The sequence below is a fragment of the Rhincodon typus genome, chromosome 4 (assembly GCF_021869965.1).
Source record: "Rhincodon typus isolate 14 chromosome 4, sRhiTyp1.1, whole genome shotgun sequence".
NCBI classification, from domain to species: domain Eukaryota; kingdom Metazoa; phylum Chordata; class Chondrichthyes; order Orectolobiformes; family Rhincodontidae; genus Rhincodon; species Rhincodon typus.
This window is the reverse complement of record NC_063335.1, coordinates 55,529,252-55,554,608: the sequence shown is the minus strand read 5'-3', so window position 1 is coordinate 55,554,608 and position 25,357 is coordinate 55,529,252.

Here is a 25,357-nt window from a genome sequence, read left to right as displayed (position 1 = left end):
AAAGTTACTCACTATCCTGACTTGAAAACACAACACAGTTCCATCAGTGTCACCGGGTCAAAATTCTGGAATTTCCTCCCTAAAGACTTTGTGGGTTTTCGTACAGAAATTGGTCTGCATTAGTTCAAGAAGGAAATTCTTCACCACTTTTTCAGGGGATCTGTAGATGACTAATTAATGCTACTAGCCATTGAAGCCCACTTCCTCTGAATGAATAAAAAAAAACATAAAAATTCCAGCACTGGATGAGATCACACCAGCATTGGTGTCAAAGATTTCCATAAACTTGAAGCCAGAATTGGCCACTGGATTGTGAATTTCAATGAGGGATCTTCACTGTCTACAACTTTGATTACACCTATCTTTCAGCCTTAAAGTGAGATAGGACGTGTTTCACCATAAAGTAGATATGATAAACAAAATATGTAGTTAACAAACTTGATGACATTCAAACCTAACATGTTTTATGAGAGTGATCATGACCACTATCCAAATGAAGCTGTGTGAGGAACCAGGAAATTTGGAATCAAGCTAAATACAGGGAGGTGTACTATGAAGGTGTCAGAATGTCAGTTCTTTGAAATGTTGCAAACATTCAGTAGATTAAAGCCACACCCTGAAAATGTCTGAAATAGAAATTCCAAGAGACAAGAAAGAGCTGAGAAATTTCCTGAGCTTGATTCACTATGTGATGTCTTTCATAGTTCACAATTCAAAACACACAAGAAACCCACAGGAGCTCGTAAAAGAAGATGTTGAATGTCAGAGACATGAGAGGAGCTTCAACAAATCAAATGAAGTGGTATGCAAGAGAACAATTCTGTCATAACACAAGAGTCAGAAACATGTCATTCCATTGGTTTCTATGAAAGGACTGGAAGAAATTGTAGCACAAGAAAGGAAATTGATCATGTTCGCTTCCAGAATTCAAACATTAGCTAAGAGCAATATACCAACAGAGAATCAGAGTTCTTGGCAGGTCCTTATGTACGTGACAAGTCCTATTTATATCACTTCTATTTATGTCACTTCTATTTATATGGAAGGAGGGAATGGCCTAATAGTACTATTGCTGGACTGTTAATCCAGAGACCCGGATAACATTTTGGGGACCCGGGTTTGAATCCCACCCCAGCAGATGGTGGAATTTGAATTCAATAAAATATCTGGAATTAAGAACCTAATGATGACCATGAATTCATTGTTGGTTGTCAGAAAAACCCATCTGGCTCACTAATGTCCTTTGGGGAAGGAAACTGTCATCCTTACATGTAACTCCTACATGTGTCTCCAGACCCACAGCAATGTGGTTGACTCTGAACTGCCCTCTGGGCAATTAGGGATAGACAATAAATACTGTCTAGCCAGTGATGTCCTCATCCCGTTAATGAATAAAGAAAACAACATATTGGAAAAAGATCATAGTTAAAGAGTGATCACCATACACTGTAGCAAGCTGATCTACAAGAAAAGTCTACACAAGGCAGCAGTATGGCTGCTAAGGGCTTGAGGATTCAGTTATGATTTCACTCCCAAATGCAAGCCATAAGGACAAATAATGCTGGTGGATGCCTTATCTCTGTTGTCACCACAGGAAAAAAACATAAGAGAGAAAATATCAACATTAATATCATCACTTGCCAAGTGTAACACCATTAAAATTGAGTCAAAATGGAGAGGAGATGAACAAAGACAAATAGATGCTCTCTCAGCAAGTGATCCTGAGATGGCTTGATAGGATACAGCAAACACTGCCAGAATACTGCATTAACCAAGCAGAGATAATGTTTCACTGGAAGATAGTGTTTTTTTAGCAGTCTTTCAGAGGAATCATACACAGTGCAGGAAGAATTCCTTCAGAAGATAAATGAAGACTACATGCAAATGGCTCAGATGCAATTGGATAGACATTGATAAAGACATCGAAACAGCGGTGTCTACATGCAATGTGTGCCAGAAGCATGAAATTGCTCAGCTGAAAGAAGAAATGATTGTTGTATATGGGTCTGAAAGAGTTAATACTGAGGTGTTCCTAAACACCATTTACTATGATAATGTCAAATGAAGTTGCTTGAAATGCTTCACATCTTGGTAGAGTGAAACATAATGTTGTGTAGGCTTCATGTCTCATATTTTATGAGGACTTGAGTTTTGAAGGATTGGAGAAAGGACGTATTTATTTCAAGTTCTGTGGAGGTACCTGGACTATAAATTTAAAGGAGTGAAGGAAAGATCATTGTAATAAAAGCAAAATACTGCAGTTAATGGACATCTGAAACGAGCACAGAAAACACTAAGAAACATAATCGGTCTAGTAGCATCTGTGGAGAGAGAAACACAGTTAACATTTTGAGTCTAGTATTCATAGAAATCATAGAATCCCTACAATGCAGAAAGAGGACGTTCAGACCATCAAGTCCTGCATTGACTCTCTGAAGAGCATCCCACCCAGACCAATCCCCACCCTATCCCTATAACCCTGCATTTACCATAAATAACTCTCCTGGCCTGCATATGACTAGACTCTACATGGCAATTTCACACAGCCAACCCACCTAACCTGCACATCTTTTGAACACCTGGTTTTTATGGTTGTCTTGTTCAAATAGCTTTTTGTTTTTCCTGGAGATTGTTTGGCTTTGATTTGGAAAAAAAATGTTGTCTGTGAAAAAGGTTGGCCAATTCATCTTCCTCCTGTTTCAGTAACTCTTTATTGTACATCCAGTGGGAGGGTAGGCATCCTAATCTCACATTTACCTTAGTATTTACACATTCACAGGAGCTGTCAAATTGTATTTCTGTGATGCAGGTTCTTTAAATAAAAAAAAGATTGCTGTGCCACTACTGTGAGAAAACGACATAGAGTGACTTTCCCCAACTACCCTGCATGATAAACCAACTATCAGAATAGGAGTATGGCTCCGGTTTTCTGAAGGAGCCCTGATCAGAACCTCCTATAAGAAATGCAGAGCTCTTTCTGATGTTTAAAAGAATAGAGTGGCAATATGAGCGCTATTGCCACTCCTTGAAAAATGCTTCAAGCAACCAGAGGCGATCTGTACAACATAAGCCTGGGGATTATCATGACATCATCTGGTGTTAGAGGTGCAAGGGTCATGACAACTTTGGGTATTCTTTTAACCTAGTCAGTTGCCAACATTAGTTCTACCAGTCCTTGTCCAAAGTCAATGAAGAGATCAATGTTGCCAATTGTCACCTTAGATGATAGCATCTCTCTGGTAGTCAAGCACAAATGCAATGAGGTACGAAGATTTATTAATCTTTGAACTAGTCTTTTCATCTGGGACATATTAAAGCGAGGATTTTGGAAGACAACTGCAATACAGTCTGGCTGTAGTGTCTCACATAATCACTGTTTGGTGCAAACAAACAAGTTTAAAATATCTTGAAATACATTCAGAGATTTTACGGTAAATTCTCAATCATCAACATAAATAGTAATGGTGGACAACGGGACATCATTGATAGGATGACCCAATAATGACTGAGGTATTTATTAAATACTTTGCACTGGCCTCAGTTTAAAAGAAGGGTATTGGAGGGAAGATGAATCCTGAAGTGATTGCAAGTGGTATAAGTACTATTAGATGGATGAAAGGCAAATGTTGCAACAGATTCCTTTTTCATTGGCAACTTCAACGTATTACATTCCAGTAACTCATTCTGTATGCTGAATAGGGTCTGACCTCGGATGTTTTTTGCTGGTTGTGTAACTCAAGCAAATCTAATGTTTTGACTATCTCCATTAGAAAATCTACAGCTTGCATGTTTAATACCATCATTCACCAGTTATCATTCAAAAAGTTATTTGCCGGTGAAACTAACACAATCGTTTCCTTAGGCTTTAGGTTGGATTAAGAAAATGATTATTTACTGGCTAAATAATTCATTATTATTTTTGTAGTAAAGCCTGAATAAAATAGATTAATGTCCTAATCCTATATTGACTTTTTTAAACTTATGAGCTGATGGAATGAGAACAGAATCTAAATTTACTTTTCCCATCTGTCGTAGCTGAATTACTAGGTCTCCTGCAGCTGTGATAGTGGATTATTGACAAACCATCATTTTTGATCCCACATTACATTTGCAATAAATTTCAAAGCCAATCTGATTTTCCAAAGATTAGGGGAGAAATGTATTTGTGCAGTGTTGATTGATTGGGGCAGGTAGCATTGCAGATATTAAACCTGCACTGTCCAAATAAAATTCTTCATTGATATTACTGAGGAAATCTTGGCTGCACAGGTAGTGGCACATGTGAAGTGATGCAACAATGTACAGCCACACAAATAAATGTCTTTAACATCTCCTTACCTTCCTACTACCCTCAATATGGTGCCCTTTGCCTTGTTATTCTATAGAGGATGAAAGATGTGGGCAGCTAATTCAAAGATTAAGAAGGAATACATGGTCAAAAAGACATTTGCCAGGAAAGGTAATGAGCAGATGTCACTCTAGGCTATTACATTGGAAAGGAAGAATTGAAGAAATTGAGCATAAGAAGGTATGGTTTCTGATGATGCTACAGAGTGCAAGGATTCCAATTGACAGTTCAGCCGGTTAAACCACTGGTACATTAATAGGAACCCGAATTTGGTCAAACGAATGAACAAGCAATATCGTTGATCATCACTGTAGGAGCATTACCGCGCCCCTGACCCCCGACTGGGGACAAAGACTCAGGAGATAGGCAGAATTCAGGCAGTGGTAGACTTTTATTCAAGCAACAACTGGTTAATGTGGGGAAAGGTCCAAAAGATCTTCCCTGGATCTGACCTCTATGTGAGAAACCAATTGTTCTCTTAATCTGCAGCTCAGATCAATGATACACTCTGATTTTTACAGTGAAGTACAGCATCTTTATACATTTTGTTTTACAATAATCACATACAGCATGGTCACTGTTTCCTTCCTCCTTATTCCATACACCAAATACTATGAAACACCTAATCAATGATGGGCATTCATATGGACAGCCCCAGGTTCCCATGATCTCATGGTGTCTAATAGGCATTGTAATTTCCAGGCCTTGGGATCTTTCTATGCATCCTATTAATTCGCATTCCATAGCTATTGGTAACACACCTTCGGGTCTGTCTCAGACTTGCATATCTCTAAGGACTGCTTGAATTCTGTTATTCATTGTATTCCATGTGCTATCTCTATCAAATTCTGTTATTCCTCTTATCTTTTCCACTGTCCCAATTATATATCTCAAAAATACAAAAGGCAGTTGAATTTAACTAACTGCTTTAAGGCTCACAGCATTAATTTCCCATTATAAAGTTAGTTGTATTGTTTAGTAAGTTGCGAACAATCTATTTTGTTCAGAACGTGCCAGGCATCTCTTTAAGAGATAAGGAAGGCGTTTCTCAAGACTATTTAACTTTCACATCTGGTTTAAATCTTTTTCCCCTAATGCTTATATTATAGTTTGGTTATATGTATGTCTATTAAAATCCACTAGAACGTATTTCTTAATATTGTGAATAACTTCAAAGAAACAACTGATTACTACAAAATAATTTTGGCTGTTGTTTTCACAGCTGCTTAATGAGTTAGGCTGACTGGTTCATGGACTGAGACTTACACCCCTTATTCTAACTTGTGCTGTTCACTAGTGGGACAGCATCCTTTAATTAATCACTCGTCATTTTTTAATGAACTTGTGACCATCCATAGATATCAACTGTCTAATTTTCCTGCCTGATTCTAGCCCACTGCTGGCCAGTGATGGTCCTGACTCTACACTAGTCAGTAACACTGAAACATGGCTGCACAATAGAGTCAAATTAAGGCCCCCCTTTCACTCTCTTTTGTTCTTTGCCAAAGCACTTTAGAGGCTGAGAAAGCATCAGCTGTCGCCTATTTGAAAACACTAAAGCAGTAGGGTCATATTGGGATGTGAAGGGATATAAGAAAGGAGGTCCAGAGTCATACATTTTCCTCTTAATGATACCTTTCAGGGTAAAAAGTGAGCTTTTAGTGGAGAGGGGGCATTAGGCAGTGATTTACCATCATCCTCAATGGATTCACAGAATTTTGTCATTCTATCTCCTTGAGGGCACTGAAAGGATGCAAGCGCACTAGTCCTCTGCTAGCTATCTGGTTTTCTGTCCTACTGTGGGCCACCTTCACCCGTGTGAGTGATGGTGATGTGATGCATTTAACAGTGTAAGAGGTAGCCAGCTGATGAGTGTGAGATCTGATATACAGATACATGCACTCCCCTTGACACACTAGTGTAATCATTGATGTTTTGTCAGAGCTACTGCCATAGCCTGAGGGCCGTATTCTGGGTGTTTGACACTGAGAGGATGTTTCCCCTAATGCAGAAGTCTAGGGCTAGGGAGCACAGTTTAAAAATAATAAGTCTCCATGAAAGATGAAGATGAGGACAATTTTTTTTTTCTCTGAGATGGTGCTTGAATTATTTTCCATAGTGACCAGAGGAGACTGGGTCATTGAACATATTCAAGGCTGAGCTCAACTGACTTTTGTTTGACAATGGAGCCAACAATGGAGGGAAAGGCAGGAAAGTGGAATTGAAATCACAATCAGATTTGTCATGATCTTATTGAATAGCACAGCAGACCCGAGGGTCAATGTACACACACAAATGATTCCATCTTCAGGTGATGGTAGCGAGAGATCACACATAGATATGGAAGGCGAATAGTAATGTATCTAGCATGAAATTGTTTTGTCATTACTGAGGCAGCATGGGCTGTGCAACACTCATATAAACTAGTATGAATGAGTTGAATGTGTTTTGGACAAAAGATGGCTAATCAACATCCTCTTCCATAAGTATATGGTATCTGCATCAGAGGTGCTATTGCTAAAGTTAAGAAACAATTGACAATTTGTTAATTTTTAGTGCCTGTAATTATAATCATTGACATTGCCTGAATGTATTCATTAATGTTACATTTATTTTAAATGGGTCAGAATCACTGTTAAATAAAGGAATTTTATAACAGCGATGTGTTACATTTAACATTAGAGGAATTGAATTTCAAAGAAAATAGAAGGAACTTTTCGCTTTGCGCCTGTCAAAAAGCAATGACGCTCATTTGAAGAGCCAGTACAGACATGATCGGTTGAATGATTTTCTTTTGCACTGTAACAAATGAAACAATTCTGTAATTCTGTGAATTGGTGCCAAGCGTTTGAAAATTGGGTGCAACATTCTCATTCATCCCTGAACGCCATCTGACATAATATTCAAACAAACAAATAAATGGAAGAAAGGAAGTCTGGTTGATACACAGGCAAGAATACTTAAATGAGCAAATTGGTGTTAGGAATAGTGTTTGTAAAATTCAATAGAGATCAGCAGGATGCTTAACATGGCCTAAGATGGAGACTGCTGAATTTGGGCCCAGGAAATGTTGAGATTTTTGTTTCGGATTTACAGCATCCACAGTTCTTTTGATTTTTATTGGGAATCTTTTCCTGTTGTTATTTTGTTTCCACATTATCTGATCCTAATGATGAGGAGCAGACAAGTTTAGAAAAATCTAGCAGATTGTGAAGTGCGGTGAAATAAAATGACTGTTGATAGCGGAGAATGTGGTCAGACCGTGGAGAAAATAGAATATGCCAGGGAAGCACAAGAAATGTAAAGTCAGAAATTAAAACTACATAAAACTTTCTTGTTGACTAGTGTAGCATAATGTAGTGAGTATCTTGGAAGGATTCACTGACATCACGAGATAAGCTCTGCCCAAAATTCAAGGACTGCAAGTGGGGGAAGTTAACTGGTGTTTCTTTCCAGTTCTGTGTAAGAATGTCTCAGTAGCAGTAAAATTTCTCGTATGCGTACCATGAGGTCTTCATTGAATCCTTACAGTGTGGTAACAGGCCATTCGGCCCAACAAGTCCACACCGACTCTCCAAAGAGCATCCTACCCAGACGCACTTCGCTAGCCTATCCTTGTAACCCTGCATTTCCCATGGCTAATCCACCTAACCTACAAATCTCTGGACAGTAAGAGGCAATTTAGCATAGCCAATCCACCTACCCTGCACATCTTTGGACTGTGGGAGGAAACCAACTCAGATACAGGGAGAATGTGTAAAATTCCACACAGATAGTCACCCAAGGCTGGGATTGAACCCAGGCCCTTGGTGCAATGAGGCAACATTGCTAATCACTGAGCCACTCTATCATCCTTGAAAGGGCTGTCATGCATCTCAGATGTAATATAACTCACGACTGAGTAATACATATTAAACATATTCTGTGTATCAAGACCGAGCAAGAGAAAATGCCATGAGGGCATCCTTCCCAGCTTGGTTCCAGTTACATAGATAATACCAATAAGGAGGATTGGTGGCAGTAAATCTAAACAATCTCAGAGAGTTCCAATGGACATCAATGATCCATACAGCATGCTGGTAGAATGTGGTGCCACAACATAGAGGTTGTTGGCAGTGAAGGTATCTAAACATGGAGTGAACTTGACCTCCCATTTTTGACCCTAACCCATTTTTGCCAAATCCCTTTTTTGTTTGAAAAAACAGTACTTGACACAGTTGACATTAAATTGGTGCCATCGCATCAAATTTGAACAGTGCATGTTTTCATAACCTAGAGAAGTGTTTTATTAAATAACAAACCTAGATTGAAATGCCTATACAGTGTTGACTGATGGATGTATAATTAGAAACGTCATCCCTTAGTTGATACTGAAAACTCTGTTCAGATAGGCATGAAAGGAATGTGAGAATCTTTCCCAGAGTTTTCACTTTGGTCTTCCTTCAGCTAAAACATCAAAGAACATGTAATTGATTATAGTTATATTTTCTATCTGGAGATATGATTATGCACAAATATTTTCTTTTCTCTTCATTCCATCATAATGATTTCACTTCCATCAATCCACTGTAAAGTGCTTTGGAATATCTTTTGGGGGTGTGAAGATAGCAAGTTCTTTCTTTCTTGATGTGCTATTATGGATCAAAGTGATTCAAATATTTTTCAAAAAAGTAGCTCTTAAGAAATTATCCACCAATGACATGAGATTAGCCAACACATCCCACGATGAGTTGTTAGTTATCAAGTTGCATGATATTCAGGCAAATACAAATCATTGGACAAATGCATGCATATGAACTGGAATTAAATGCAGATCATGGGCTGTTACATATAAAGGGCATTTCCTTTATTGGTCAAGTTTAGTGCTGCCAGTACAAAAGTCATCTTATGATGCTGCTTGGCCTGCTGTGTTCATCCAGCCCTGCACCTTGTTGTCAGAGATCCCCCTTTCACTGTTCCCATGACAAATTTCCATGATGTTAAAGTAATACGATTATTTCCAGTAAGAATAGGAAAATAACATTAAATCTGTGGCTCTCAGTTTCATCCACATGTTTGAAATGCCAACTTGACTTCTGAAAATATGTTGACTGCTTGTTCATTGCACTGACTAAGAATAATTAGTAGTTAACAGGTTGGCAGTGTTCCTGATGCATCTGGCATTTTGGTACTGTCAACCGTCACTATACCCAATCCCCTTTACAACCACTGAGTGACTTTAAAATTCTTTCTGTGGTGTCCTCAAGGGATGATAGGGGAGTGGAATTGGTTGCAAAGTAAATGGCAACAGAACAGTCCAACCATTAAAACTGAGAAGAAAACCTGATGTGTATTATACCAACCCCATCATGATAAACACCTCACTGGCAAACTAAGATAGCACTGGTAACAAAGATGAAGGAGAAGTAATTGCCAGAGAAATTCGTCTGATGGGGAAGTCAATGGAGATGTGGTGATGGGTATGTGAGGACACAGGTTGATTTTATTTTTTTGACAGCATGCTTGCCTGAGCTGGACACGTTTGAATCTGCTTCCTATCCCCAGTCTTTTTAGTGAAGATTTTGGCTTGTCTGTTTTAAGTATGAAGACTAATGTGAATATCTGGTTTGTTTAGGTCTCCAGTCAGAAATAAAGCACGTGAGGTAACAATAGCTGGAGCTTGCACTACCAAACATTAAATATACAGCTGCCACTACCTCTGACACACAATACAGCATCAAATCAGTGCTGCATCAAATCTTTGCTGATAGCTTAGTGGGATTATCAACCAGTACTCTGGAAAGGTCACAGATATATCCCTGGTCACTGTTGATTTAACTGACCTCAGGTGGTTAAGGATAGGAAACTTATAATTGACCTCAATCACTGGATAAAGAAGAAAGATCCATTCATTCAGGGGTTTCTACTCTCGAACTCCATCCAAAGACCATCACTTGAAGTTATGCACATATGACTTCTTGATGAGGACATGATCACTTTTGCCTTTGATTGTCTTTGGGGTTGCAGCTAACACTGACTGGTAAACAAATTAAGACAAGGTAGAAGAGAACTATCTGGCATCTGTGCGTTTGCATTGCAGCAAGGGGTTAATGCTTTCAGAAGCACAGTGAAAAGGATTGTGGTGGGAAAAATAAATATGTCATGGATACAGAAAAGATTATAAAGTGCCCTTAGAGTACAGATTATTCACAACTCACACTGCACCATGCTTTCATGCATATTCCATTAACAATTAAAGCAGTGCCAGGTATGAAATCCCCAGCTGTATAAACAGAACATTGTCCTTTGAGGCAGCACTGTACAATTATCTTGCATCATTAGCCATTGACAGGCTTGCTTAGCCTTATGGCAGCTTTGTGCTCTTTGTGAGTGCTCCTGCCAGTTATGAGATCAACCTCACTACAGTGATAAGCGCAATATCACATTTCTGCCAAATTTCTCCTTATTAACAAACAGGTTTCCGTGAATAAGCATGAATGCATTTACATATACAAATAGTTAATCCTTAAAAAGAAACAAACATCTACAAAACATTTTTCCACATGTAATAGTGAAAAGCATCATTATTATCTCATGCCCCTTAAATCAATGAATATATTGAAGAACAATATTCAAATATCAATAAATATAACAAACATAGAAAGCATTTCGAAAAGCAATACTATTAATATCTCATAATTTAACAACAATCTGTTAGCTATTGTTAGCACTTGTAATTTTTGTGTTTAAATGTCTTGCATTAAGCATAAATACTATGTAAGTGGGGACATAATGTTGTTGTTTTATGAGGAAGTTTGAATTACAGCACAATCTAATGATAACAGCAAAAGAATATCCTGATACCTAACCTCTGACTAGTTCATGAAACAATCAAAACATGATTGATAACAATCATGGCCATGGCAGATTAGGATTAATCTTGATTATATCATAACCAGCGCAGTGTCCATTGAATGTATAAAATTGATGTCAAAGGTATAACCTGTAAATCAATCCATCAATTTCGGCCAATTCAATTTTTTTTCCTTTTCAACTTGATAAATTGATGCTCATAAGCCTACCTGAGCTGAACTCCAGCAAATTCTGAATGCATTAAGTTTTGAATTTCAGATTACATTAGTGTAGTTAGTATAGTTTTTATTATGTCTTATATTAGATGTGCTCCTAACTGCTTCTACCACCCCTTGTGATTAAAAAAAGTGTTTAGTATTATTGTGCAAAATAGACTTGTTTCAAAATTCTCACTGTACTGTTGGAACAATGATATGTTCCATTACATTGATTGGTTGATTGATTTATTTTCACTGAAATACAGTGAAAATCTTTGCTTACGAGCAGTACAGGCAGATTACAGGAAGCAAAGGATGTACAGATCAAAAAGACTTAGAAGCATACAGGTTACATTGCAGGTTACATTATTTGAGAGTAGCGTCCATTCAACAATCTGATAATGGCCAGAAAGAAGCTGTTCCTGAACCTGCTTGTGCGTGTGTTCAGGCTTATGTATCTTCTGCCTGATGGGAGAGGTTGTAGGAGGTCATTACCAGGGTGCGATGGGTCTTTGATGTGTTAGCCACCTTTCCATTGCAGCAAGCCGTGTAAATAGAGTCCTTGGATGGAAAGAGAGACAACAAGGTGCAGAACTGGATGAACACAGCAGGCCAACTGCATCATAGGAGCAGAAAGGCTGACGTTTCGGGCCTAGACCCTTCATCAGGGTCTAGGCCCGAAACGTCAGTCTTTCTGCTCCTATGATGCTGCTTGGCCTGCTGCGTTCATCCACAGCTCTGCACCTTGTTGTCTCGGATTCTCCAGCATCTGCATTCCTACTATCTCCTTGGATGCAAAGTTGGCTTCTGTAATTGTCTAGGCTGTGCACACCACCTTCTGTAGTTTCTTACGGTCCTGGGCAGACCAGTTGCCATACCAGGCTGCTCTGCACCTGAAGAGTAAGCTTTCAATGGTACATCCGTAGAAGCTGGTGAAGGACCTTATGGACATGCCAAATTTCCTGAGCCACCTGAGGAATAAGAGGCGTTGTTGTGCCTTCTTGACTGTCGCATCTACGTGGGAAGTCTAGGACAGGTTGTCGGTTATCGTCACTCCGAGGAACTTGATGCTCTTCACTCTCTCAACCTCAGCTCCATTGATGTAGATGGGGGCGTGTTCTCCTCCTTTTTTTCTGAAGTTGATGATCAGTTCTTTAGTTTCACCAACATTGAGAGAAAGATTGTTTTCATTGTACCACGTCACCAAGCTCTCTATCTCCCTTCTGTATTTTGACTTGTTGTTGTTAGATATCTGTCCTACTACAGTGGTATTGTCAGCGAACTTGTAGATAACGTTTGTTCAGAATTTGACAACACAGGCATAGGTGTACAGGGAATGCAATAGGGGACTGAGGACACATCCTTGGGAGCCTCCAGTGTTGAGAGTTATTGTGGAGGATACTTGAAACCACTCTGTCCCAAAGGCTTTAATAACACAAAATGAATAAAAAATAAAGCTTAAACAAAACAACTGCACTCACTAATTTAAGTTCAATTCTTCTGTTACAAAATGAATGGATTTATGTCACTTATGGAATACAGTTTCTAAAAAGGTATTTTTCCCTTGTGGTATTTAGAATTCTTTTGGAAGATCATCTTTGCTTTGTGCTGTTGTTGGTCCCTGATGTTCAGCTTTCAAAATAGTGCTTTAAATGAACTGTTACACAAATAATAAATAAGCTATCATTTTAAGGGGAATGTCTTTACTAGGCCATTTTTGAACGTTCCCTTTCATGAGTAGAACAGAGGACTGACTGCAACACTCTACTAAGCATACCTTCCCATTAATTCTCATAGGATACTGTCATTCAATGAAAGGATCTACTTCGGTCTGAGACACCAAAGGTGGCATTCAATTTAAAACAAAAATTGCTGGAGATCACAACATGTCAGACAGCGTCCATGGAGAACAAGCAAGCTAACGATTCTTCATCATTTTCGCAACGTTTGCTTGTTTTCTCTCCATAGATGCTGCCTGACCCGCTGTGATTTCCAGCATTGTTTTGTTTTCAGTACAGATTCCAGCATGTGCAATAATTTGCTCTTATTAAAGTGGCATTCACTTGGTTGTGCAATTGACACATATCAATTCCATAATCTACTTGAAGGAAAATATTGCACCCATTTGATATTTAGGAAGAATTTAAGAATTGAAACATTATTACAATGATCAGTTGGAATTGCCTAGAAAGCCATTTTGAAGAAAACAAATCAATACACCTTAAGTCGACTATGATTAATCTCTATATCTATGATTACTGCTGAACCTGTTGTATATGTTGGTTCCTACTTGAACCATCTGTGATGCCTCCATTAGATTCATTGCTATCAATCCTCCTTGCTGGTATCATTCTAAGCTACTGAAACCATGTGGGTAAGCATGCCCAGAAGAATTGTTCAGCAGAAGAGAGACTCAATTTACTACTTATTACTTAGAAAACTAGTTGCATTACATCTGAGCTACGTGATAATCTCTTGTGAGAAAATCAGCCTCAACTTAAGATGAAAGAGGCATTAATAGTAGAAATTGTTAGTAGACTTTAACAATTACTATGAGTTATTAATAAACTTTTGCTATTATTCGTAGACTTCAGCATGGTGTCAGCACTAAAACAATCGTTGAAGCATTACACACCTTCAGTGAACACATGTAGAACTTAAAGGAACAGTCCTTTGGAGCAGAATGGATGAAGCCCATTTTGTGATGTCAGTTAACCCATTCAGCTATTAACTGTCTTGTACAACAGAAATCACTGAGATGTCTCTTCACCTCCCAGCAGCAGAAGGGTCTTGCAAACTGGAAACTAGAGTGATTTCCTGCAGACACCTTCACTTGCAGGTGAAGTCATGAAGTTTTGAAATAATGAAAGAATATATGTAAGTGAATTGTCTATCAACTCTTCTTCAAATTGAAAATACGTTGTTGCATCTCTTCATTGGTAAAGATAAAAATTATATACTCATTTAGTACTTATCTACATTCTCTGCCTCTGTGAGTAGACCCACCTTTTGATCCCTAAGTGTCCTTACTATCCCGTCTTCTAACTGTCCTTTTCCTATTCAAACGGATGTTTGAATTTGATTTCAGATTAGCTGACAGTCTCTACTGTTGAAAAAGACAGTTAGGACCTGAAAGGAATATCTGATGTCTTCATATAAGTTCTGCCAATCAGCATATCAGGGACTGGTTACAGGAGAAACTAACCAGTTTTCCATGTGTTCACCAGTATGCATGTAATGGTTCAATTATTGTTCTTTGTGCTAACACCATATAGCTAAAGTTGGAATGTGAAGATAAGATTAAGTTGAACCTGATGTCTCATAGATACACTCATGTATCTTAAAACAAATGTAACTAGCTATTAAGTCATATGCAATAAATCTATTTACAGTTCGCCAAGATTGAGCCCTTTTCTGTCTGAGCCATTGTGTAGGCATCATTCTGTACATGGTATCAGTAGCTTAGACTAATACCAGCAAGGAGGATTGGTGGCAGTGAATCCATCCAAGATATCCTAGATCATATCCAATAATACAATATCTTCTCATGCTCTTTTTATGTCTCTTACTTATTTCATCACTTTCTCTCTGAGTTTTTCATATTATTAGTCCTTTATTCCCATTTAATAATCAACCTAAAATCTGCCTTATGCTTCATTTTTTTTTGCTTTGCTTACTCACTCCATTTTTGCCATCCAAGGTGCTCTGGCTTTGGTTGTCCTACTTTCCCACATCTGGTAATGCATTTCAACTGTGTCTGAACTATTTCCTCTGTAAAGGGATTATTCCATTACATGTCAGCCAATAAATATGATTCCAATTTTTTTGGACAAATCAGTTTTCATCCACGGAAATTATCCTTCTTTCAATCGAGTATTTTCCTCTAAATTGCTCTTTGCTCCTTTTTCATTCATAATCCAAATCCAAGTTACTCATTCCACAGTTTGCTAAATGTTCCCATACTGATGCTTTCCTGATAGGTTTCCAATATTCTACTCTCTGTAAATTTGAGATCATCCAAAACTCATGTACCAATGTTTTAAGTAGTATCAAGACTTCACCTGCATTGGTTCTTGATAAAGCAAGGTTTTGAACTTAAAATTATCATTCTTGTTTCCAAATCCTTCCAAACTCTTAACACACTCCATGTTATCCTGCTACCTGGTACTCCTCTAATTCTTGTCACTTGTGCTTTCCCAATTTTAATTGCCCCATTATTGGTGAACATGCCTTCAGTTACCTATAAGTATATTTCTCCACCTCTTCATTTCACTCTCATCCTGCTAGCCTAGGCTAGCATTTACTGCTTATCCCTAATTTCCCTGGAGAAGGTAATGCCTTCTCTAACTTCAGTAATATTTGGGATGTAGAGACAATCATGGTTGGCTTTAGAAAGGGGTTTGATATTTTTGATCAATCCAAAGTGAAGGAACAGTGATAAACTTCCAAGTCAGGATGATTTATGCCTTGGAGGGAATCTCGCAGGTGGTCATGTTCCCAAAAAGAGTCATAGAGTTGCATAGGATGGAAATAGACCTTTTGGTCCAACTCGTCCAGGCTGACTAGATATCCTAAATTGATTTAGTCCCATTTGCCAGCATTTGGCCCATATTCTTCTAAATCCTTCTTATTCATGTACCCATTCAGATGCCTTATAACTGTACCAGCCCTTCACCAATTCCTCTGGCAGCTCATTTCATACATGCTCCACGTTCTGCATGAAAATGTTGCCCCTTCGATTCCTTTCAAATCTTTCCCCTCTCACACTAAACCTATGCCGTCTTGTTTTGGACTCCCCTACACTGGGAGAGAAGACTGTGGCTATTCACCATATCCATGCCCCGCATGATTTTATAAACCTCTGTAAGGTCACCCCTCAACCTCCGGTGCTCCAGGGAAAATAGCCCCAGCCTATTCAGCCTCTCTCCATAGCTCAAACCCTCCAACCCCAGAACACTCTTCTGAACCTTTTCTGCACCCTTTCAAGTTTAACAACATCTTTCCTATAGCAGGGAGATCAGAATTGAATGCAATATTCCAAAAGTGCCCTAAATCTTGTACTTCTAGTTGGTAGAGGTGGGAGACTTCAACATTGTTGCCAAAACAGCCATGTGGAGTTACTGCAGTGTATACTTGTAGACAGTACACACATAAACCTACTCAAAATATGATAGCACTAATGCAGGACAAATAGTTGCCAAAATCTACTTCTGGGAATCTTCACTTAAGTGTCGAAGGCAGGGAGCCATTTTATCTACTTTGGTAGTTTCCAACAGTCAATTGTACAACATTTGATAACAAGTACATGAACAATTGATTAAAATAGCTGCAAATGATGCTGAAGAATTTAAACTTCCTGAAATTAAGGTAATTAACTCTGACCGCAATGCCTCCCCATTTGATATGGGGATAGTATTAGCTCATAGGTGGCTCAATGGATAGGCAAGCCCAATAGCGTGTGCATCTAGAACTTTGGCTAATACAGAGGTTAAATATGTCCAGATTGAGAAGAAAGGTCTGGCAGCCTTTTGGAGTAATGATATTCTACCAATACCTTTACAGATATAAATTTGTATTAATAACAGACCACAAACACCTTCCATGTCTACTTAAGAAAATCAAAGCAGTGCTGCCCCACAGCTTCAGGCTGAATTCGGTGGTTTGCTCTAATACAAAGTGCATATACTTACAAGTTGGAACACCATCTAGGAGACCAAGTAGTAAATAGATGCAGTGGGAGCCACGTCCCACTGGCAGATACACCACCAGAGGTACCACTACTGGAAATGTCCACAATGGTTTTAAATTTCTGGACAGACTTCCAATCACAGTTGATAATATAAGACTTTGGATGCAGTCGTGGCAAAACTGAAAAAGCCAGTGGCAGTAGGGGAAACTAAAGGGCCGCCACAATCAGAATTAAAAACATTTTGGACATGGAGAGACTAAATCAGAGTAGGGGATGGCATATTATCATGGGGAGCAAGAGTGATTATCCTCAGTATAGGTCACCACCAGATGCTGACTGAACTTCCAAAATAAAACTGTTGGCGAGAATATATCATGGCCAGATTAGATGCAGACATAGCCACATTGGTGGGGCAGTGCCCAGAGTGTCAAAAAGGACAAAAATTACAACCAGTGCTCACCCACATTCATGGAAATGACTGGGTAAACTCTGGACTCAGTTACACATCAACCATGTTCTTTCATGGGCTCAATGTTGTTAGTCATTGTTAGAAAAACTGCGCTCATCTTTTACAATAAATGGATTCTGGAAGTATTAGTCACAGATAACAGGTCATTGTTTACCAACAAGGAATTTGAATATTTCCTAAAGTTGAGTGGTATTTGACATATAAGGATAGTTCCATACCACCTATCATCCAATATTCTGGCAGAAAGAGCAGTTCAAATCTTGAATGCAGGCTTAAAGAAACAGCCTACAGCCTAATTATACACAGACTCTGGGATTGATTATTCAAAAGTCTGGTTAGAGACTAGATAGTTATGTTTTTGATGGTTTAATTTTACTGTCTTGCGAATACAGAAGTAGAAAGGCTGATTTGGTTCAGCTGTTTGTCTTTGTGTCATAACAATTACACAACATTCAGCACTATTCTGATACTGAAGTAGCCCATGTCCAAATGCAACAAGAGCTGGATAATATTGAGGTTTTGACTGACATGAGACAGGTAACATTCACACCACACAAGTTCTAGCGATGGTCATCTCCAACAAGTGGAATCTAACCTCTGCCCTGACATTCAATGGCATTACTAACACTGAATCCCCAAAACCAAATTTCTGGAAATTTTCATTGACTAGAAATTGAACCAGATCAATGATATAAACACAATGGCTACAAAAGCAGGCCAGAGGCTAGGAATCCTGTAGCAAGTAACTTACTTCCTGGCTTCTCAATCTACCAGACATAAGTCAGAAATGTGGTGGTATACATTACACTTGCCAGGATGATTGCAGCTCCTACAGTCAATGAAGCTTGACACTATCCAAGAAAAGCAGCCTGCCTGATTGGCATCACAGCCATAAACATTCACCCATTTCACCACCAATGCTCAGTAGCAGCAGTGTGTACCATCCATAAAGTGCACTGCAGAAATTCAATAAGGCTCCTTAGATGGTACTTTATAAACCCATGATCATTACTATCTGAAAGGACCAGGGCAGCAAATACATGGGAACACCCTTATCAGCAAGTTCCCATTCAAGCCAGTCACCATCCTTACTTGAAAATATGTTGCCATTCCTTCAGTGTCACTGGATCAAAACCGTTGAACTCCCTCTCTAATGGCACTGTGGGTGACCCCGCACTAAATGGACTGTAAGTAAGAGCAAATACAAGAAAAAGCACACCACTAGCTTCTCAAAGGCAATTAGAAATGGGCAATGAATCCTAACCCGCCAGCAATGCCCATATCTGATATATTAATAATAATGAGGAATGGAAGCATAAAATGAGCAAATGAAATTAAAATGAATTTGGCATTAATAATATCCAAATTTGAATCAATTGACTTTTCTTTAAAGGAAATGTTGCTTCTTTCAGGATTAAATCTGAGCATGTTATCAAGATTCAAATCCCTGACCTTGCTTCCATTTCTACTCAGTCTTAACATATGCTTAATGCTTCATCTGATCTGCTTAAAAGGCATTTTCTTTAACTCCTGTGCATAGCTGAAATGTCTGAAAAAAAGGCATTTGCTAGCAAACACTGAGAAACAAGGAGATTAAAATAACTTTGTGTTGACAATTCCTGGAAATGTAGATTTCAATATTATGTACTCCGCAAGACACAAGTCTTACTCAGAAGTAAGAAAATGAGCTTCAGTTGAACAAGCAGGCAACTGACTTGATGAAAAATTGATGATATTACTCTATGCTCTGGGACTATGGAAAATGACGACACATCCTCTATTCATCAACACTGATTGTTCAGTGGCAAGACAAACTTATTTAGTAAAAGGATTAAATACATTCACATGCGCGCACACACACACACACACACAAACACACACACACACACACACACACACACACACACACACACACACACACACCACCCCACCCACCCCCCCAAGGCCGAGGGAAAATTGAAAACAACTCTGTGTTGTGTCATCTTCAAAGTATTTTGACAGCGACTCTGAAAATAGTGGCTATTCACAGAATGCACAAATGTTGATCTATAGCTGAAGTCCCTTTCCACACAAACTGCTGACATAGGAATTTCTTCCTAAATCACACTGAATTATTGCACTGGTGGTAGATTCTGATTCTTCCCTTTAAATACTTTTGGTTTGCAGCAAATGAAGTCTTCTCCTATAAGAACACTCCCCTTATGATGAGGTATTCTAGTAGAATTATAACTCAAAAAAACTTTCATGAGAGGTGTATAGGAGGGGATGAAAGAGAACGAGAATGAGATCAAACGATTGGAACGTTGGAGGCTGAGGGGTGACCTTATTGAGGTTTATAAAATCCTGAGGGGCGTGGATAGGATGAATAGCCAAGGTCTTTTCCACAGGGGAGGGGAGTCTAAAACTAGAGGGCATAGGTTTAAGGTGAGAGGGGAAAGATTTAAAAGGGACCTAAGGGGCAATGTTTTCACACAGGGTGGTGCGTGAATGGAATGAGTTGACAGAAGAAGTGGTGGACGCTGGTACAATTACGACATTTAAAAAGCATGTGGATGGGTATATGAATAGGAAGGGTTTAGAGGGATATGGGCCAAATGCTGGCAAATATGAGTAGATTTAGGATATCTGGTCGGCATAGATGAGTTGGACCAAAGGGTCTGTTTCAATGCTGTACATCTCTATGACTCTGTGATTGTTGTACTTGAGGCAGCTTATCTTTGACTATCTGTTCAAATACTAATAACTTTAATGTACCCACAAATTGGATATGTGACCTCCCTTTGGAAATGTGGCAGAGTAAGTGTCTGCAGGCAAGCAGATTTTGTTCTTTACAAATTCAACATTTTTCCCTGTGATAGGGCATCTGCATTACAAACTTTTCTTTCCAAAATGTCCAAAGTACAGATATAGATCCAGTCAATGATATTCAAAATTAATATTTCAAATGACACATCTTCCTAACATAATGTAAAATGTTTGCACACCAATGTCATAGAATAGAAATATGCCACACAGAAGGAGGCCATTCAATACATCATGTATGTATCAGCTCCTGAAAGAGGTATCCAGCTGGTCCTATTCTCTGGATCTACCACTGCTGCACTCTAAATTCTTCACTTTCAAATATATATCCAGCTCTCTTTTGAAATCTTCTATGGAATCCACGTCCTCCACTCTCCAAGCAGTGCATTCCAAATCTTAACAACTCTCTGAATAAAGAAGTTTCTCCTCATCTTACTCCTTGCTCTCTTTCTGACAATCTCAAAATTGTGACCCCTAATTACTGTCATATAAACTAGTAGAAATAGAATATCCTTCTTTACCCTGTTGTTGGCTATTTTTTTAAAAAAAATTATGCTCCACAGGCAAAAGTGATTGATCATAATTATCATCAAAAGTTAATAAACATGCTGCTGAAAGGTGACATCGACAGCAGAGATGTGAGATTGAGATAAAATAGCAAGCATCAGGCTAGAAGAGGGGCACTCAAACAAGCGTCAAGTGAAGAGTACAAAGTGAACTTTGAGCAAAATTATTCATTTTGTATAAAACAAAATATTCAGGGAATTGGGTGTACATTCAGGGGTAAACATTGAAGGCAAGAATATAACAAGTTATGATACACTTAAAGACATAATGCTATTTGCAGAATCAGAAGAGACTCTACAAAGTTTCACAGATAAAGTAAAATTTAGAGTTTTGAATATAGATTAAGTATGAGCACCAAAAAGTCAAAAACAATTGCATTCAAAAAGAATATGTAAGAAGAAACATGAGTTAAGATTGAAGTGGACTGTTATCCTGAAATAAATTGATATAAGATGAATGTTAATAAGAAAATGGTAGATGAAGGGTCTAGGCCCGAAACATCAGCCTTTCTGCTCCTATGATGCTGCTTGGCCTGCTGTGTTCATCCAGCTCTGCACCTTGGTGTCTCGGATTCTCCAGCATCTGCAGTTCCTGCTATCTCTTAATCTTACCGGTGCCTGCCACCAAACACAAGCCTCTTCCACCGTCCCAACTCCTCAACCCTACCCAGGACCTCCCCCACAATGTGCCTGGCGCCATTAACCATATGGTCACCATTGCCTTACCTGCTGATGCCACTGATCTCGTAGCCCATTTCTGAAGAAGGGTCCTGACCCGAAACATCAACTTTTCTACTCCTCTGATGTTGCCTGGCCTGCTGTGTTCCTCCAGCTCCACACTGTGTATTGTCTGACTCCAGCACTGGCAGTTCTTACTATCTCTGATGGCCAGATGTAGTTTTGTGAAGTTGAAGGACGTGTTACCAACAAGAAAACTCAAGCCTCTAACAAGGAAAATCTTATAAGAAACTCCATTCTATCCAGTTTCCTGTTTGTCATAGAATTCAGGATAATTATAAAAGACCTGTAGAAGGAAATAGCAGCCTTTGAAATATAGATGCCCGACAAATGTCGGAAATTCCATCCACAGAACGTAAAACAAATGAAACTTTAAGAACTTATAAGAAATTATAAGGGTTACGGGGGTGGGTCTGGGTGGGATGATCTAAGGGTCGGTGTGGTCTTGTTGGGCCGAAGGGCCTGTTTCCACACTGTAGGGATTCTATGAAATTCTATGAAACGGAAAGAACTCTAAACATTGACACCTTGAAAAGAAAGTCAACATTTCAGGCATTTGATCAGAGCTGAAAAGCTACAGGAATCCCTTCTAGAGGGTAGCAGAATGAGGGAGGAGCTAGGCATAGTCAGATGACAGATGCCACAAATGTATGCAGATGAGCTACTGTGGACATGCGAAGGTGATGTAAGACTGTTAAATGTGGCATACTATGACAACAAATCTCCAAGCAGCAACTCCAAGCAGGAATAAAGACAGAAGTGACAAAAAAATAATTTTTATTTGCACAGTGTAATTATTACATCACAGTTAAGAGCCTTGTATTCAGTTCTTGTTTTTTCCATGATCACGAGCTAAGTTTTGACAGCGGGAGAGCTTATTTTATTCATAAAATGACACCTGATACTTCTGTATCACTCATATTGTTAAGAACTGAACTGTTATGTGGAGCATATTTGCTCACATGTATGTTACACTTAGATCCTAAAATGTATTCATAGCTTATGTGGAAGCTGACTGCATTGTTAGTAAAATATAAATAATCTTGCTGAGGCAATTCAGTTTTCAAAACACTAGAGGTATGGACCTACATTAATAGCTTTCCAAGAAAATATTGCATGAAATTCTATACTAAAGTTATTTTTCTTTTTTTAATTTCTTATATATCCTGCACAGAACTTCAAGTTTTACAATTTTAAGAGGAAACATTTTCATTTTGCTCCATCTCTTAAAAGCTACACTTAACGTACACTACAACTTTCAAATAAAAACTTGAAATTCATTTCGTAAGGAAGGCCTTATCTTATGCTAAGCAGAAGTGGGTATTTTCCAGGGCCTCTGAGAACCAATTAATCATTACCCTCATGATGGACAGAGGTTATCCAAAAGCAAAATCTAGTCGAGCAAATCAATATCATTGACTTGCAAGCAGCAACTTGTTCCTGGTATCTTCAAAATGAAAAATCCCAGTGTGTAAAGTGGCAAAGTAGTACCTGTACTAGGTTTCTCTGAAAGAAAAATCACGCTACCACATAAATCAAAGAAGAAGGGAAAATGTTCAATGTTGCTTGTTGCCAAGATACAATTCAAAACCTGATTGCGGACTGGCATGTTCCATTCGTAAGTGAAATTTGCTTTAATCTGATTATAATCTTGGTTCTAGTGCTTTCATGAAATCATCACCAATAGATATTGGGAAAGAAATTTAAATGCTAGCTAAGGATGCAAAAAATATATAAAACCTGAAGTATGTTCCTGACCTTTTGTAAGATTACTCACAAATGGATTGTAGCATATTTCGGAAAATAATACAGATTTATAGATTTTTAGCAGTGTAAATGGAATTCCTATGAATGCTTTTATGTTATTCCTTCATGGGATATTTGCATTACCAGCAAGGTCAGCATTTGTTGCCCAATCCTAATTGCCCTTGAACTGAGTAGTTTGCACAGGCCATTTAAGAGTCACTGAACCATTGTGGGTCTATCACATGTAGGCCAAACCAGGTAAGGACAAAAGAGTTCCTTCCTGAAGGACGTTAATGGACCAAATGGGCTTTCATGACAGGTGATGATAGTTTCAATTCCAGATTCAGCTAATTGAATTTAAATCCCATTAGTTGTGGGATTTGAACTAGTGGCCACAGGGTATTAAGCCTGGATTACTATTCTAGCAATATTACCTCTATACCACTGTTCAACCTCTTTGTCACCCTTCTTGATTTCATTCACTAATAAATTAGTACTGATGCTACTCCAATGAGGACACAGATTAACATTTTCTGTTAAAAAACATAGTCAAATCCCATGAGTGATCAGCCATGAATTGAATCTTACATACTTTTTGCTTAAGTGCAAGTTGTTTCAATATTTTTTGAGTGAGGTTTCTCACCATAATTTACAAAACATGGTTCATAAACTACCTACCCCACCTCATGGCATCCCTTATATTCAATTCTCTCCCAATCTTAGTGGGTGGTGTGGTGGCTCAGTCATTAGCACTGCTGCCTCACAGCACCAGGGACCTGGGTTTGATTCCAGCCTTGGGCAACTGTCTGTGTGAAGTTTGTATGTTCTTCCCGTGTCTGTGTGCGTTTCCTCCGCATGTTGCAGTTTCCTCCCACAGTCCAAAGATGTGCAAGTTAGTTGGATTGGCCATGCTAAATTGTTCATAGTATCTAGAAGTGTGCAGGCTAAGTGGATTAGCCATGGCAGGTGCAGCATTATAGGGTTAAGATGGGGTGCTGGGTCTGGGTGGGTTGCTCTTCAAAGGGTTGGCGTAGACTCGATGGGACAAATGGCCTGCTTCCACCCTGTAGGGATTCTGTGATTCTTAACACACCTCACCCCTGGAACAATTTGTCACTCAATGGATATCAGCTGGAAGCCCAGTATTCCTGGTAACTGCACCATATTTAAAAGACTGCTGTGCACATTGTCAAGAAATTCAGAAGCTGACCTACTCAGTCAAAAGGTTGGAACCCGAACATTTCAAAGAAGGGGAAAATGGTTGCATGACTTTCTGACAGGGACCTTGAAGGTCAGGTTGAGGGGATAGTGTAAAGGAAAAGAGTCCTCCTTCAGAAGGAATAGTAGAGGATGCCACGCCATTGAAACGTTCACAGCCTGGTCTGAGGTCACCACCCAGGTCAGTGCCATGGCAATGGTGCAGAAGAATGGCCACTAGTGCCCAAAGAAGTTTTATGACTATCTCTGCTCCACCAGGTAAGTGGCGCACTCTTCTCTTTGCTATCTCATACTCACCCTACCTCTGCTATTGCACACATCTCCCACCAAATTTCATGCTCTTTTACTCTCACTATTGCCTGCAACATCTTCCCTACTTGCTCTCATTGCCTGCTTTACCACTAACTTGCATGCCCTCTGTGCTGCCTACTCTGTCACCCAGAAAAACTCACCACCTTTCAACCATTACACCAGTGCTAACAGCTATGCCATCCATTGCAACCTCACTCAATTCCTCCCTTTTTTTCATTTCAGAAGAAGTCAGCTCACAATGGGGTAAAAAAGGCCCAGACATGTGGAAATCCTCATCCTCACAGGAGAGGACTTGGACCGCTCCTGTGGGGATGTCAAGGCAACCAAGTCCCACTAACTGAGTGACTACCACTCTACATGCCTCTGCAGCTCTCACATTAACCCACTGTCAGCATCATTCATTGCAAACCATTTCTAACC